A 16,728-nucleotide genomic window follows, 5' to 3' on the forward strand; every position below is an offset into this window, starting at 1 on the left:
GCGGTCCCAGACTGCCGCGGCCGGGCTGCCCGCGCTGCCCGCGGCTCCCACTGCCCCCGCACGCTCCCCCTGGGGCCGAGGGCGGCGGCGCCCGCCGCGTCCCGCCCGCAACTTTCCCTCCTCCCCCGTGGATGGCTTTCGTCGGAGACCTGCAGGGCAGCCGGGCTCTTGACACCTGTCCCCCATGGGCCGCCCCCGCGCCTAAGTTTGCCGGCGCCCGGCCCCAGTCCGCCGCCGCCGCAGGGCGGGCTTGAAGCCGCGGCGGGGCCCGGAGCCCATGGCCGGGAGCCCCGCCGCGCCGAGCTGTCCGTGCGCGCCGCCCCGTCCCGCCCGCCCGGGAGCCGCCGCGCCCGCCCGAGCGCCGCAGCGGGGGCGCTGAGGGAGGCAGCCCCCGGCTCTCCGACACCGGCTCGGCGCCAGCCGCCGGTGCCCGCCGGGTCGCTGGCGGCGGCGGGGGCGGCGGCGGGGCCGCGGGATCCGTCCGCGCTCGCTGCCCCCGTGTAGTTCTCGAGTCGTCTGTCCTCGGCGGCGGTCCGCGGGTGACATGCAGTCCCTCATCTCTCCGGTGACCAAGGCTATCCTGGTGGCTTTGTTCATCTTCGCCATCCTGCTGATCCTCTACGTGATTCTGTGGTACATCTGCCGCGATGTGGATTGCGACCATGGGATCTGAGCGGCGCCGCGGGGCCAGGGCTTAGGAGCCGGGATTCACCCCGCGGGGCCGGGAGCGGCAGCGGCAACGGGAGCCCCTCCGGGCGGCAGCCGCCGCCACCGCGGCCGAGCAGGGGAACAGAAGGGGAAGGAAAGAAACGAGGGGGAAAAAAAAGAAAAAAAAGAAAAGCGAGCGAAGGACCGAGCCGAAAGAGCCCGGAGGACAACTGCGATCAAGAAACCAACCTGAGCTTGACCTTCAGAGACCAGGGTGACCCGGTGAGTCTCCGCTCTCCGCGGCGCGGGGGATGCGCGGGTGCGGCGGGGCTGCCTCCCTCCCTCYCGCTCCGTTCCCCTCCCGCTCCGCTCCCCTCCCCTCGCCTCGCACACACACACAAACACGCACACACTCGCACACTGATGTGGCACGGGCGCCCCATACACACGCCGCGTACACACACACCAGTGGATGTGCGTGCCCGAGTGCCTGCTGCACGCAGGCATGCGTGTSCCTTGGGGACAAGCAGCACCCGTCCTGCTGGCCGGGATAAATTGTGCCTGCCCCCGTCCCCGTGTCCCCCGGCTTTAAATTTTTCGAGGTGACAAGGCGCAAAAGGCAGCGCGCCCGCGGGAGCGGTCGGGCGCGGGTGCGGGTGCCGGAGAGCGGCCGCCGCGCTGCCTTTGCGGCCCCACATTGGTATGCAGGCGGTGGCTGCGCCGCCAGGCAGACCTAAAAGGTGAGCCCAGGGGATGGGGGAAAGTCAATGCTTCATCAGTCCAGGGGCAAATCGGGAAGTTGCAGAAAATGAAGGAATAGATGTTAGGTATCCGGCCAGTGCCAGCAGGCAGACTTCGGGCAGGACATGTGAAGCAGGATGAGTTTCTCCTTTCCAGGGCCAGGTTGATGGAAGGAATTGGGAAGATGACAGAAAAATGTGCATGGCAAGTTCTGTATGATAGCGGTCCTTGTCTGGTCTCACCGGCACTGCATTTCCTATGTGTTACTCTCGAAACGGGTTAACGCTCGACGGTTTGTCACCGTGCTCGAGCTGGGCAATTTCAGAAAATATTGATTAAAAGTGCACAGCTGATGARCACGTACGAGCTGACCGTGTCGGGACACAAGAGGGGATGTATCCTGCCCAGCCGTTTTCCCACCTGAGAGAATTTGTTGGTGGCTATTTCTGCTCTTACTGTTTGTTTGTGTTGAATACCCAGAGCTGAAACAGAGAGACAGCAACACATTGTGTTTAAAGTGGAAAAAAACCTGCTGAAAGAAAAACAGTCCCAAACACTTGGGCTGTAACTGTTTCTGTCCTTGACAGATAAGCTGTCAGGAATCAGAGCAAACTCTGCCTGCTTGCGTTATCCCTGGCGGGATGTATTCGGGTGCCGCAGAGTGTGGGTGCGTGTAGACGGTGGGGAATAGGAGAAAAATCAAATTCATGTTTAAAGCGGGGGATCAGGGACCTAGCCAACTGTTAAGTGTAATCGTGTGCTTTGGGATGATTTGACATTGAGTATTGGTGACTGAGAGCTCACCTTTGCAACAGGGGTCTGTACGTGGAGGAAACTGTTTGGAAGTCGATTCTCTTGCCGTTTTGGTTTGTGCTTCTGTTCAGATTGTGTTTCGAAGGGTTTTTGACCGGACTAGTTGATGAAACATGACATTACCGTTAACACACGCTACTAATGTGATTATAACAGCAGTGACATCAATGTTTYCTTGCCCTGCAACTACAGTAGCAATGCATTTGTTTACTTCTCCCATGCACGCTCTGAAATGTCTGTTACTCAACAGCTCTGAACAGCRAGRGAAGARGGAGGAGGAGGGGGAAACTTACAGACATTTAAAAATGGCTATAGCTCTGTTTCCCTTATGCATATAATTATGTAGAAATAAAATAACCTCCAAGTACTCTTCATCTTTTTTTTTCTCTCCCCAATCAGTACACTTGTTTTTACCTAAGTGGCAAAAGCCTCTTCACACTTTGACATGTCAGGTTGTGTCACATGTTCCCTTCCGAATWAACAGCAGTGCACACCTTCTGCCCCTCTCCCAGCTGGCAGGAGCTAGCGGCTGAGACAGTAATAGAGGCTTTGCCATTTAGTGCTAATTATTTCACAGTAAACCAAACTGTTATTTATAGAACTGGATGAAATGTGGCAAATTAATATGGTTTGCAGAAAACTTTAAATATCAAGAGATATGTGTGCGGGTGATTAAATATCTGAAGTGTTGATATGACTGAACATATTTTGTACTACTATCATAACTGACGTTAATCGGCTTAATAATTGCAGAAACCATGAAACAGTCCATTCAGTTATTGTCTGATCATTAGTGTTTCCAGCTGGCTCATTATTATTTTAAACATATTGTTTTTAGGAGACAGGATGGAGAATTTAATAACTGYTTTTATTCTAAATGAGGTGAATATATATGTGTTTAAATATTAATATACATATAAGATTTGTATACACTCAAATGGGTATTTTCTAGCCTGACAGAACTGAAAAATAAGCAGAGCAATGATTATCAGTATTGAATTTGGTTTGTAGTTGTAGTCACAGTTGTGTTGGCTTTGGTTTGATACTGCTTGTGTTCATTATCGTGTATTAATAAATGCAAAACCCTAAAGATCTGAAACCCACCTTTTCCTATTGCCGCGGTGCCTGATAGAAGAGAATGATATCCTGGCCTTGCTCAGCTCTGTGTGGAATTTTGCAGTTGGTTTTGACGGAGTCAGAAATATATTGGCAGATTAGCTTGTGAATTTGTGACAGCATGATGTTACTAAAGTTGAGAGAGGTACTAAAGCAGTAAAAAGGGTAAAACATGTTACAGTGGAATACCTAGAGACCTTATTTTTATAATTCTTTTTCTTGTTTGCTCAGAAATTTGGTGATGATTTTATTTCTATTTGGGTTTGTGCTCGTGCCCCAAGTCAACAATTTTCACCAGCTTGCTCTCTTTTAATGTGTGGTAGTGTTTCAAAGGTGAACWCTGAAATATCACCTGCAACTGAGATGCAGTGCATCAGGTAGATATAGATCACCTGTAAGCATTTTTTGCAATAAGACAGGTTGTAACATCGTGAGTAGTGCTATTGTTTAAGGCAAAGACAACTTGTTATCGTGTTCCTACTTGAGGCAAGAGGAATTTTTACCATATCGCAAAAATTAGTAATTTCATGGTCTGAAAGTATGTTTTTAGCCCAAAACCTATTTAATAGGCTGTTCAAAATGTGCTAAATGATATTTCAAATCTTTGCCTTTTTTTTTTGTGTGAGAAAGACTGTGAAGTTACCACTGCTTCATCAGCAGAAATGTAATGAATTTTATGGATTAATTCCTACTGCAAGGTAGCATGCTGTAGCACGATCCAAGGAATCTTGTCACATCAGACTTAAACATGAAGTATGTTTCTGGATAAGTCGTTCTTTACTCAATTCCTAGTTGGGCAAATTCCCTGAAGATTGATTAAATATTTTCTGTAAGTGGCATGTAAGAGTAACTGGGCAATGAACATCACAGATTTGCTTATTTTCTCCCTTAGAAAATGGATTAATAAGAATGAGTGTCTTCATGGTATGCCCTCTGTGCCTCTTATACCATTTCCCTAAAAAAGGCTTAAAATGARCATTGAGGATGATTCTAGTGTAGAAGGGTCTCTGCAGAGATGAAAGGCTAGCTGAGATGCAAGGATGGCCAGGTCTGCATCCTCGAGACGTCCTTGTGTCATTCGAGTGCTAGGCTGTACTTTTTCCCTCCAGGTGAGTGTAAGTAGAGAGCCTTCAGGCTKCTGAAAGATCTGCCCTACACAGCTCCAGCCCCATTTGTTGGAGGGCTCAGTCTAGGATTGATTTTCTACTCTCTCTTCTATGCAAGGTGATGATTTTCTAGTTGTTCCTCGCAGCCTTAAAATCTGTGAGCCTCAGATTATTRGTGACAAGTACTTGGCCCAATTTGTATGTTTATAAACAGCTCAGAGGTGGAATTGTTGGCATTAATTGCACAATGATGCTACGAGTCTAACATTTGAAACTGGCAGGGCACTTTAAATGACGAACTTGGGGGCAATATTAAGGAATACAGCATCACTGTAACAAGTGTGTTAAACCTGCAGCATGAGCAGGCCATATCTTGCTTCTGCTTCACTAGAATAACAGTCTTGCATTGCTAATGTTAATACAAGCTCTGGTTAATGCAAACTAAAGGAGTTACGAAAAACAGACATATTTGCCCTTCACCTAAAGATCCGGCTCTGCTCTGGGTACGGATGTACCATTAGATGCTTGCCTGGCTGCTCTCTCCCTGCTGCACGGCACTGCAGCGGGGCTGCAATTGGGCATTCAAACATACGGGAAAGTTCCACCTCTGTTTCTCAATGGATGACTTTTTCCCCAGTTTTTCTKTGATGCATGAGTGTTTTCTCCTTTTCCTTCCAAGCATTAATCCTCTGAACTGTGACTTAGTGCGTAATGCGGTTTGTAGACAAACTGCTCGGATTGATTTTCCTGGAGTGGGCTGACCAAATGATGAGTGTATTGGAAAGCAGCACACRCTTGCTTATTTGTTGTTTTACATTAAGCTAGGTTTTTAAAATAACATATCCTAAAATCCTTTAAAATAGCCTTTTTTTATTTCACACGTTAGTTTTAAAATGCATTGCTTGTATGGTTCATGTAGTTGCACAGCAGCATCTGCTCGTGTTAGAGGCATTCTGATAACTTTTTAAAYTTTACCCAAGGGAGAAAAATTGAGCTTCAGCTTGGAGGGGTTCATAACGCTGTCTGCTATTGAGAATAACATTCCTATTTTGAATGATTTGATGTGTTACGTTGGAATAGTAAAGATACTTGCTGATGTTTTCACAACTTATTGAATCATATATAAAGAACACCAATAAGGTGACATTCAGAGTTTTGTTGTAGGGAATAGTTTTAATGTGGATTATGGTTGTGAAAAAGATGTGGAAAAAAATTGCTTGTGACTGATAAAGAAAGACAAAGGAGTGGGAAAAGAAAGAATATTGTATCAAGATAGAAGAGAGACTCCAGAGTGTTCAAATTCTAAAAAGTGCAGCTAATGCAGAATAGAATGAGAWGCTCCGAGCACAGAAATTGCCACTTTCCTGTACAGAAACTGTATATACATGTAAGTATACATGCATACATATGTGTGTGTATATGTATGACATTTGTACAGTCTATGTGGTTGAATTAGAAATTTGCAATTCTAGAGCAAGCTGAGAATCTTCACATGGATGATTTTTTTCTTTATTCTTGAAACCTGACTCTATTGATGCCCACTATGAATTTACTTGAAAACCAGATAGTGTTGCAGATGCTTTATTGAGGACTCAATGATCAAACATGAGTGATATTGAATATTGAGGTTAAAAATGAATCATTTTTGTAAAGCAAATGCTAATGCTCTGTTCACTTTGAAAAAAAAAATAAATTCAGGTTATGTGGGCTGGAAGAACTACATTAGTAACAAATAGATTTTATGTCTTGTTTTTTCCATTGACCTCAAAGAGACAAAGTTGCTACTTACCAGGGAAAAATCCTATTAGATAATCAACCTATTATGACCAAGAAATAYACGTGAGAAAAGAGCATCTCAGAGAGCAGATACCAGAATTGTTCTATTTTGGCTCTAACAGTAATAGCCAACATCTTCTTGCAAAAGTACAAATGTACAAATCTTTGATGTAATACATCTTCTGCGCTTATGTTTTTAAGTGCAAAGGATGAAAGAATCTTCCTGAAGTTATGAGTCTTAAAACTTCTYCACAGTAAAACCTGCTGCATGATTATGATGCTTTTTGGGTATTATGGTGTTTTATATAACACCTGAGTAAGAAAATGTGTTCATTTGCATGAAATACAACAGTGGATATAACAAGAGCTAGGGGGAMAAAAGCACCTTTTGTATGAATAGCCTCTTCCATATTTATTGCATATTGGGGTAAACCTGAACTCCTGGAGAATATTTTATTTGCTATTCAGTATCCATTTCAGTGGTGAGTTGTGTGTGCTGTGAACCCTATTAAATGAATATCCAACAAAGTCATCATGGTACTCACAGCAAAAATTAAACAASCTCTTCATTAAGTTGTGCTCTTCATGGAAATTATATATAACATAGTTAGGTAACCTGCAGTGCATATTTCTTATATAGCTGTTACAATGAATGCACTTCTGAACATACTATCATCACCTCCCTAATGAGATATGTGTACATAAATGGGCTTAAAAATAAGGTTATAACCAATCTCCATTCTAATGAGAGATTTTTATTCCATTTTTACTGCAACACCATTCTGACATGCTTAATAGGGACRATCACTGAGGGTGAGTTTCAAGGAAGTTGTGGTATTAGTGAAGATAAAAGGAAGACACTGAGCACACTGAGATTGTCCCAGAAGCCAGAGATAAGGTTAGGAAAGGTGAAGCCCTGATAGAATTATATCTGGCTGGGGATCTCAAGGGCAACAACAACAAAAAAATATCTATGGGTATGTGGGTGATAAAAGGAAGACTAAGGATAATATGGTTTCTCTCCAGAAGGTGGTTTCCCAGGATATGGAGAAGACTGAGGAGCTCTGTAACTTTTTGTTGGGTACATGAGCTGACAATGTGTGCATGTCCACCATTAATGTGTGAATTAATTCCACCATCTGTATGCTTCCTTTTTGTGTCTGAATTTGTTCAGGAGCTGCTTCCACTAGACCAGATTGCACAAAGCCCCATCCAGCCTGCCCTTGAATACTTCAAGGAATGGGGTATCCACAGTTTCTCTGGACAACCAGTTGCAGTCTTTTCACCATCCTGACAGTAAAGAATTTATTCCTAAAATCTAATCTAAACCTTTCTAAATCTAAATCTCTTCCAGTTTGAGGTGTTTTCCTATCACTGTATGCCCATCTAAAATGTCCCTCTCCAGCTTTCTTGTAGCTCCCTTTAGGTACTGGAAAACTCTGTAAACTCTCCCTGGAACCTTCTCCAAGCTGAAAAGCCCATGTCTCTGTTGTAGAAGAGGTGATATCTTCCCTGGTCRTTCCTGTGTCCCTCCTCTGRACCTGCTCCAACGGGTCCATGTCTTTTCTGTGCTGTAGCCTCCAGAGCTGGAGTTGAGAGAAGTCTTCATCCTGGGAGATTTTTAAAACCTTTTGAGCARCATGATCTGGCCTCAAAGGTGGCCATGCTTTGAGCAGTAGAGTGGACTACAGGCAGTTCTTCTGAGGTTCCTTGCAACTTGAACTATCCTAAGATTCTTGTATGATCCTATCAAGTTTGTATTCTTGAGAATCTTCTACGGGAATGAACGCTGGTTGGCTCATTGTTATGTGCTCTTTCATTACCTCTTAATGTGTACTAGCCAGGTAAAACAAAAGGATGGAGACACAGAGCTGGGACTGGGATTGAGTGGGAATCTGTTCGCAGTCGTCCTGGTCATCCTTACATTTTACATCTACAGTTCCCACACAACACTCGTGGGTGTGGTGGGGTCTGGAGCTGAAATGATGCCTGGCAGTGCTCCACTGGAGCAGAATGATCTCTGTGCTCCTGGGTGGAGATTGAAGCTTTCACAGATAATAGTAGCCTGCAGGTTGAAGACAATCAAAAATCAACATGTACTTATAGCCTGTTTCATTCTTACACCTCTGCGGGGACCCCAGCGCAATTCTAGGAATTGGAAATTAATTCAGTTACATTGCTCTGACTATAATATAATCATGCTGGGCATACTCTTGTGTAGTATAATTTTTCTGTAATCTGGTCCAATTTTTATCTTTGTGTTTGTCTTCAGCTKTACAAAGCATCACACCCAGAGTTGGTACAGTAGGATTTTCAGGKACTGCCTGGCTTAAGAGAAAAACAATCTCATGGGAATGGCATGCTTCAGCTCCRAATTTGTCATCTCATACCTAGGCTACTCGCACTTAAATTTACGTGGAGAGCAGATTACCAGCTAGAGAAAAAGGCATTTTAGGCAAAAGGCCATTGTACCTTTTCTTCCCAGGCAGAAAAAGCCTTCTGCTCAGCACTCCGAGTTGTGCTGCGATGCCCGCCTGCCTGTCTGGATGGTGGGCAGACTCAGGGGAAGCTGCACAAGGTGGGAGTGGATCCCCTTTATTCTGACATTTCATTATACACCTAAGTGTAATCTAAATTTACAAGACTGAGCTATCAAGAGTGATTATTTTCAGTGCAAATCCAAGACAAATGAGAACTGCAGTGCATCTGTTGTCAGGGAGTGATTCTCTGATGTTAGTATATACAGGCTCACTGCCACCCCCCACCTTATTAAACACATGAAAAGCCATATTTCTGTATCTCAGTTGGTTTTTTTACTTGGAGATGTACCAAACCATGATGAAACTTTTTGAGCCTAGGAAAAAAACTTACATATTTGAATGTATAAACTGCTATTTTTGAGAATTCTGAAGTGACGTTAATTTTTTCTCTCATGTGGGTTTACAAGCTTGGAGAGATTTTAAATTAAAAGTGGAAKAGAAAACTTGCTTTTTACTTGAGTTCATGAAACTCTCTTGGTTCTAAAACTAAATTATGTATGAAGCAGTAAGGTCCTGTATTGTCTATTTAATCCACATGATGATTTCCTTTTTAAAATTTTACATGGTATCCAGGTGAATAGGTAGTAGATGCAATGCATTTATTCCAGAACTTCTCTGAACCTKCTGCCTTTAGAAATTAAATGTTTGTCTGTTCAAACAGACAGGAACAAGACATGGATACCAAGTTAATTTAGTTWGAGTCTGCATGCTGGAAGTGCTGTGAATTCCAAGGATAAACATGTGATGGTATTATGAAATATTATTACCTTTATTATCAGCCAAGGGTTTCTGCTCTTACGTTTGCTCACACTAACAAGGTCAGCTGGAAGGAAGGTAGAGCACAACAGACGAGACTGGGACTGGCTTGGAAGACGCTGCAGCCACTATTGTGAGTCATTCTCTTTTAATCACGTAGGCAAAATCCTATGGGCATGTGGGATGATACATAAAGGAAGGCAGAATTTTGCTTGCTGTGGAGGAGCTGTTCATTTGTTACAAACATTCAGCTGACTTCAGTGGAGTGGTGCCAATTTCTGTTAGCGCAGGCTTTGGTTCTGAGGATACATATATGCGTTAATAAATGTCCTTCATCAGGCTGCAGAAATCAGCAACCAAGTAAGTGAAGCAGCCAGGGTGACATCCAGCCACCTTTGTCACTCCTCAGTGTGTGTAGCCCAGTATCCCTTTCTGAGMCAATTTGGCAGTGATTGATGTAATTCATAGAACATAACAATAATAACATTTATTAATGCGTGATGTGTGTTCTGTACAAAATGTTGCTAAATTCTACACATGTTGCTAAATTACCACATGAAATATAAATGTTCATGATATATGGTTGAAAAATACAGCTATGTAATGTCTGCCTTTGGTTCAGCAGATTTCATGAAAGAAAGTGAAAAAATCAGCACTCTTGAAAACCTCTGTACAAGCCAACATGGAGTCATTCCTGGATGAGTTTATGGATATTCTGCTACTGTTTTATGAATGTCAGCTAAGCAAACGACATTTCTGAGACACACTGTGGTCCTCCGGATGATTAGGGAAATCAAATGGTTCTTGTGATAACTGTTACAATACCTGAAAGCCTCTTGAKATTCAGCAAGGGGAGGGTTCACTGAAAGGCAGCGTTCTGGATGGGATGTACCTGTGGAAGCTGCACTTTGCAGATTGGGAAAAGTCTGGCAGGATACGATACCTCGCTAGTGGCTGGAAGAAAAGATTAATATATAGTACAGGATGGATGGGTGGATGGATGGATGGATGGATGGATGGATGGATGGATGGATGGATGGATGGATGGATGGATGGATGGATGGATGTCAGGCAAATCCTCTGGGGAATGGCAAAGTTGCATTTCTCCTGTGAAAAGACCTTTTGAAGACACAGGGAAGAGTCTACCCTGACAGAGGCTCTCCCTCAGGGTCTGGTGAGGAGTGGAACTGTAGAGCTGTATTGTGGCAGTCACTCTTTGATGAAGGCTTCCAAGCAAGCTCAGATGCACAATTTGACATTTATAGTGATGTGCCTTATCAAACAACCTGATGTTGTGACCCAGCACAGGCATGTAGCAGTCTGTTTATTGGATATTTTATTAAATAATATTATAGTCTGTGTGGTAAAATATGTTTCCTAATTTGCCATTTTTAGGATAATTGTTGTTTGAATTAAGCCTGTGAATAACCTTTCTTTTACACACCTGTGATTCCTGCACTGGTACTGCAACTTCATTTCTTTTTGACCTACATTTTTATGAGTASAGCAATTGCTTAAACTGTGAAATCCACTAATTTTTCTCTTGCCATTTCAGTTAGTAGGTAGCTTCAGAACTCCTCTGTTGTAAGGGTGTAATGTTGYTCTCCTAACTGGTTGGATGGTGTGTACTGCTTGATTTCAGCTCCAACACTGTCTCTTCATGCTTTTTTATCCTAACATACAGCCCTATAGCCACCTACCAACCTCATCCTCCTCCCATTAGAGCTCTTCTCCTGGAAATCTGTGCTGGATTTCTCACATGTAAGYAGCAGGTTTTATGCCCTGATAGGGGACAGACTGAAAAATGCAAAATTATCATCACCTCTGAGCCTCACAAAATAGGAGAATAAGCACTTTCAAAGYAGGAAGTGTCTACATTTTTCTTTCCCTTGCTGTTATAGTAGCAGATGGCACTTGTGGCCCAGAATAATTTGTCCTTTGAATAATGGTCCTTGCTAAAGAAAGCTTGATTTTATTTTTTCCATGTGTAAAAAGTTAATTTAAAAAAAAATTAAACCCACATGAAAATCTTCTTATTTAACTGTATTTTGCTAGTTTCTTTTTTACCAATTATGATGGTTCTGTTTTTGAAAACATTTTGTGTAATATTACATTAAGGTTTRCTCCAAGAGGATTTGTTATCGCGAGTTTAAAGAGATGTTATGCAAACGCACATATGTGCACACATTTATTACCAGTGATGCTTGAATTGAAAGTGGTCACTCCATTTGCCTGTTACCACCATACAGATCTTGATTTCCTTGTTTTGCTTAATTTTAGGTGACAGTTTATTACAGTTTGTTACACAGTTTATGAGCTGGGTCAGTGCCCCAGAAATGAAGGGTGAAACCACTTGGTTTGCAAAAGCAGCTCCTGGAACTCCTGAAAATGTGGAGTTTCTATGGCTTTTCRTTATACTTATGCCAACAGGAGTGAGAATGGGAAAAAAATCCACTGCAAACTAAAGGCACTTCTGAATTGACTTTCTGGATGGGCTTTATCTCTGGTCAAGATGGTGGCCCACCCTTGCCTGTTTCCTTTCCTACTCAGCACCTTGGGTAAAGGATTCTCCTGAAAGAGAGAGCTTCGATATGTGGAATGTCCTTATTCTGGTGCTGAAGCACCACAGAAACTCTATGGCATTATAACCAACAACACTGAGATTTGGAAAGTCCCTTGACTTGCTCAGCTTTTAGTTTTTCTGAAAGTGTGTATATCTGTCTGTCTGTCTATCTATCTATCTATCTATCTATCTATCTATCTATCTATCTATCTATCTATCTATCCATCTATCTATCTATCTATCTATCTATCTATCTATCTATCTGTTTTTATATAAATTTTATAAGTTGATAAAAAATGCAAACAATAAAATCTTAATGTATAGTTTTATGTCAAAAATCAGTCTAAAGACACATCTGTACAGAAAACTATATCAGGAAATTAGGATTAATTAAGGAGAGGAGAAAGGAAGAGTTAGTTTTAGCTTGTTAGGTACATCACTAAAATACTATATTGCTTTGTTGCTTAGTTAAGGACAAAATGAATAATTAAAAGAAAAGACTAAACAGTATTTCTTCCATAAAGRTTTTCTGTCTCAGAGTTAACCAAAGCATAAAAATAAACATCTCACAAAAAAATAAACATCTCACATTTTTGCACAGTTAGTACYACTGCAAGTTATTTTCTGTTTGTATTTGAGGATGGTTTATGCCTTTTTAACTGTGCAAGACCTACTGGAAAAGGCCTAGCCAATTGTATAGAAAAATATTGATTTTCCTGTAAGTTTAAGTGCACTGGTGTGGAAGGAATGGTCYTACACTTCTAAAATATTTTTCAAATGTAAACAGCAGTCGAGTTTGACCAGCCTGCATTTGTATTTGCTCAAGACTCAGCACCCTGGTAGTAGTAGGAATAATACAATATCACCGTAAAAATAGAACAAAAAATTGTAACAACAGAAATAATATCCAGCCTCTGTACTGTAAATACAAAATATATGTACACCATGATGACCAAACATTTTACAGAAAAGAGGTGTTAGTCCCCCTACTTTAAAAGAGAGGAAACTGAAGCTGAGGAGTCTGGGGGTACTTCCTTGAATTTGCTGCTTGGACCATGGAAGAATCAGGCTTGTAAACCACTTCTCTGTGCTTAGTCCAGTGAGCTGCCCTTGAAACTGCTCTGGAAAGAGTTCTGGAATGATGTTGGTGATTACTGTGTTTTGATCTGAGAATATAGTGGTAATGGATTGCATATCATACACTATAATTTTACGTAATTTTCCAAACATTTATAAATAATTCAAATCTCGGGCTGGATGTGGTACATCAAGGTTTATCTTGTCATATTCCCTTGTCTTTTTGCGTCAAAGGCACATTGGAGACAGTGCTGACATGTTATAGCCATTAAATAAAATGTGAGATTTTGAGATGACRGATATTTGAGTACCAGACTTTGGCTTATAATGGCAAAGTAAGAGCTTTACTAATAAATCTGGTTAGAGCACTGCCATCCCAAGGAGTATATTGACACTAGAAACCTTTGTCATTTTAAAGAAAGACTAAAGGCTGTTTTTGACAAGATGAAAGAGGGTTGTTGKGTAGAGAGRGCAGRGTTCTTTACTGTGACCATTCCTCTTAAATAATGTGTCATTATTTTTAATGACATATTATCTATGGCAACTTAAACTGAAGTGGGAACTTTTGCTTTCAGCAAAAGGAAGCATCATCCTAGACTCCAACTGAGAAACCAGTGCAACCTCAAACTTGATTATATTGCAGTATAAAACTAGAAATGTTTGAAGAYACCTTTGAGTTTCAAGCCCTTTTGTTAAGTATGGGAACAACAAACGATGTTGCTGAATGTTTAAAGTTGTGTGAACGAACACATTTAGAAATGGATGTGGTACAGATAAAGTCTAGAAACGCCTAGGAAGGATTCAGGAGGTGGAACTGCCYAATAAATTAAGAAAGAACCCAACATGAGAAATGACTGGCCATGGTGCATTGGCTAAAACAAACAGTTTCTTGATAGTGACACAGAAAAGGAAACAAAACCCATTCCATGTGATGCCAYCTAAACTACTGTTGGCTATTTTAAACTTGGAGAGATGTGTTAGAGACRGGAATGCAAACTTCCCTGGAGTGCATGTGAGGGAGGTAATGCRAAAGAAACCAACATGGAGAATCCTGTTAGTGGGTGAAAATGCAATACCTCCTGTGACTGGAGATTTGGAAGTAATGAGGTTTCAGTCAATCGATTACAGCGCTCACTAGGAAAGAAATGCCATTTGCAGTGAAAGCAAAAGAGATGTTCTGATTAAACTGTCTGGATATTATTAATACAATGTGATTGCTTTTTTAGGTATTGTAATAATTTTTTGCAGCAAAGAAATGTAGAGAAAAGATCTGCAGGGATCACTAGTTAATCTATTGAGATGTAAAGTGCTCCACTGCCCTCTTTTGCCATGCACCTGGAAGAGCAGCAGCTGCAGTAACAGGTACCATCACAGCAATGGTTCCTTTTCCTTCCAGGGCATGTTCCAGTTCCACAGACCAGTGAGAGAACACAAGTGTTCCTTTGGGAATCTTCTTTTTCATATTACAAAAGGAAAAATACTTCAAATATGATCTCTTCATTTACATGCTTAAGGACCAAATATTCATTCTTCAGTGCTGCAGATTTTCCAGTGAGGTCTTAAGAGATAGCATGAGTTTTATCCMAAGCAAATTTGTTTGGAAGGTACTGCTATACAAAACATCTAACAGGGATCYTGAAGAAATGGAGTTAAAAACTGCATCAGGTTTTCCCCTCCACATTAATTCTACTGGGAACCAATCCAATCTGGATATTCAGATATTTCATTTGTAAGGTATTTTGCAAAGGAAGAAACCACCATAATTATTTACATCTATCTGTCTTGCTTATCAGAAAAAAAAAAAACCCACGTTTAGAAACTTCTGTGCTAGCCTTTCAAAATCTTCCTGTTAATTAAGAGGGCACACTTGAATAATTATGTTTATAGTTGTCTTTCTGTTTTTCACAGTTGACAGTACCCTCTAGCAGCTTAAAAATTATTTTGGTTTTCCTACCATTTTCACACTGAAATATATGTAGAAAAAGAATAGCGTTAAGCTTATGTTGGTGTCTCACTGTCTTGCCAAAATAATATATTTTTATTTTGCTCTTGCACAAGCATTACTGATAGGGAAAACACAGATCTTGGAACAGTTTTTATCTGTCAAAWTTCCTGCGAAGTTTGTAAAGAATAATAATGAACAAATTAATCCATCCTAAACTAGCACTACCTCCTGGGGAAACTTGTCTGTCTGCATTTGTACAGCAAGCACTTTTGTATTTGCATTTTATGGGGAAATGAGCCTCTTATGCATTCATTATYTGTACAAAAATATAGGTGGAAACATTCAGAAGCATATGGCATAGAAAATCTTTATGTTTGTATGTTGCATGTATTCTCTTACACCAGTTTGTTGGAAATTATTAGACTCTGAGTTACAAGATCTAGGTTTACAGCATCTAACCAAGGTTTGCGTTCAGTGTGAAGAGGTAATAAATAATCTGAGGATGTTTAAATTTTATTTCTGTTCTTGTCTATGAMAATTCATGTTTCCATTGAAAATAACCACTGAAATATTTTCAACTGATATTTCCAACAGCTCATTAATAACAACTGCTGAGAATTTGATACAGTAGGGTACCCACTGCTTTAATAAAGTCTGGGAGCAGGGAGGTGCATGGAAGAAATGGAGAAGACTGTCGGGGAGACAAAAGAGCATTGCAGAAAGAACTGCTTCAAGAAGGCAGCAAAGCCAGAGGGGTTCAGATAGCACCATAAGAGCATGCAGCAGCGCTGGGACATAATGAAATGGATACTACTGGAGCYTTTTTGTCTCCCTGATCAGATCTACTTTTGGCCCCTGTGGATTTTGAGATTATATGGCTTTATCAACACACTTGCCTTCCTCCAGCAGTCTCTAAGGAGACTGAAGGAGCCCTGGCTGCAGCCCAGTGGAGTCTGCAGCGTTGGACATGAGCAGGCAGGGGCTGTAACAGAACTGCCTGACAGATCTGAGGCAGTTATCTTGCACTTGGGAGCTTTATGATACCAAACGTGTTGAGATAACAAACATCAAAAAATTCATGACAATATATGTTATGCTTTCTCTGGCCTTACCTTGCCTTGATTTGCCTTCCATTCCCTTCTCTTCCTTTCTCTTCCCTTCGCCACCTCTGTTTATCTACAGGTGGTAACTCCTCACTGATGCATTCTTGAGGTCTGTGAAATACTTGAGTTCTGCTGCAAAGGTTTCTGCTTTGCTTGTTTCTTTCAGAAAAAAAAAAAAACAAACAAAAAAAAAAACCCAAAAAACCTTTCTTTCAAGCCAAAAGCCCAAAAAGCTAAATTGCACTGTCAGGATACTTAGAATTTTGTTTCCCACTGTCAAGCTATTTTTTTTAAAGCCTTAATCTTATTTTGTTTACTGGAGATAAAATGTGTGAGGAACTGCAGCACCATGACACAGCAACAGCATTGCAAACCTRTAACAGAAGGAATTAACTGCCAATCCATGGGATTAATGGGAAGCATCTACATCAGTGTTTTGATTTGGTTCAAGAGCATGTATTTAAAATGAGACTGCTGCTTAKTGCCATTTTGCAGACCTTGGATCACAGAACACAGCTCTCCCAGTGAGTGTGAGAGAACTCTC

General features: G+C 41.6%; 1 protein-coding gene across 1 annotated transcript in view; it reads left to right on the top strand.

Moving 5' to 3' along the window:
- Positions 1–502: 502 nt before the first annotated feature.
- Positions 503–16,728, top strand: part of DHRSX (dehydrogenase/reductase X-linked) — a 200,881-nt gene continuing 184,655 nt past the window's right edge. Inside the window, exon 1 of the mRNA XM_057373583.1 lies at positions 503–930. The gene's annotated coding sequence lies outside the window, so the exon portion shown is untranslated. The remainder of the gene's footprint in view (positions 931–16,728) is intronic.

The sequence above is a fragment of the Malurus melanocephalus genome, unplaced genomic scaffold (genome assembly GCF_030028575.1).
Source record: "Malurus melanocephalus ecotype Western Australia unplaced genomic scaffold, MMel_1.1 scaffold_202, whole genome shotgun sequence".
NCBI lineage: Eukaryota > Metazoa > Chordata > Aves > Passeriformes > Maluridae > Malurus > Malurus melanocephalus.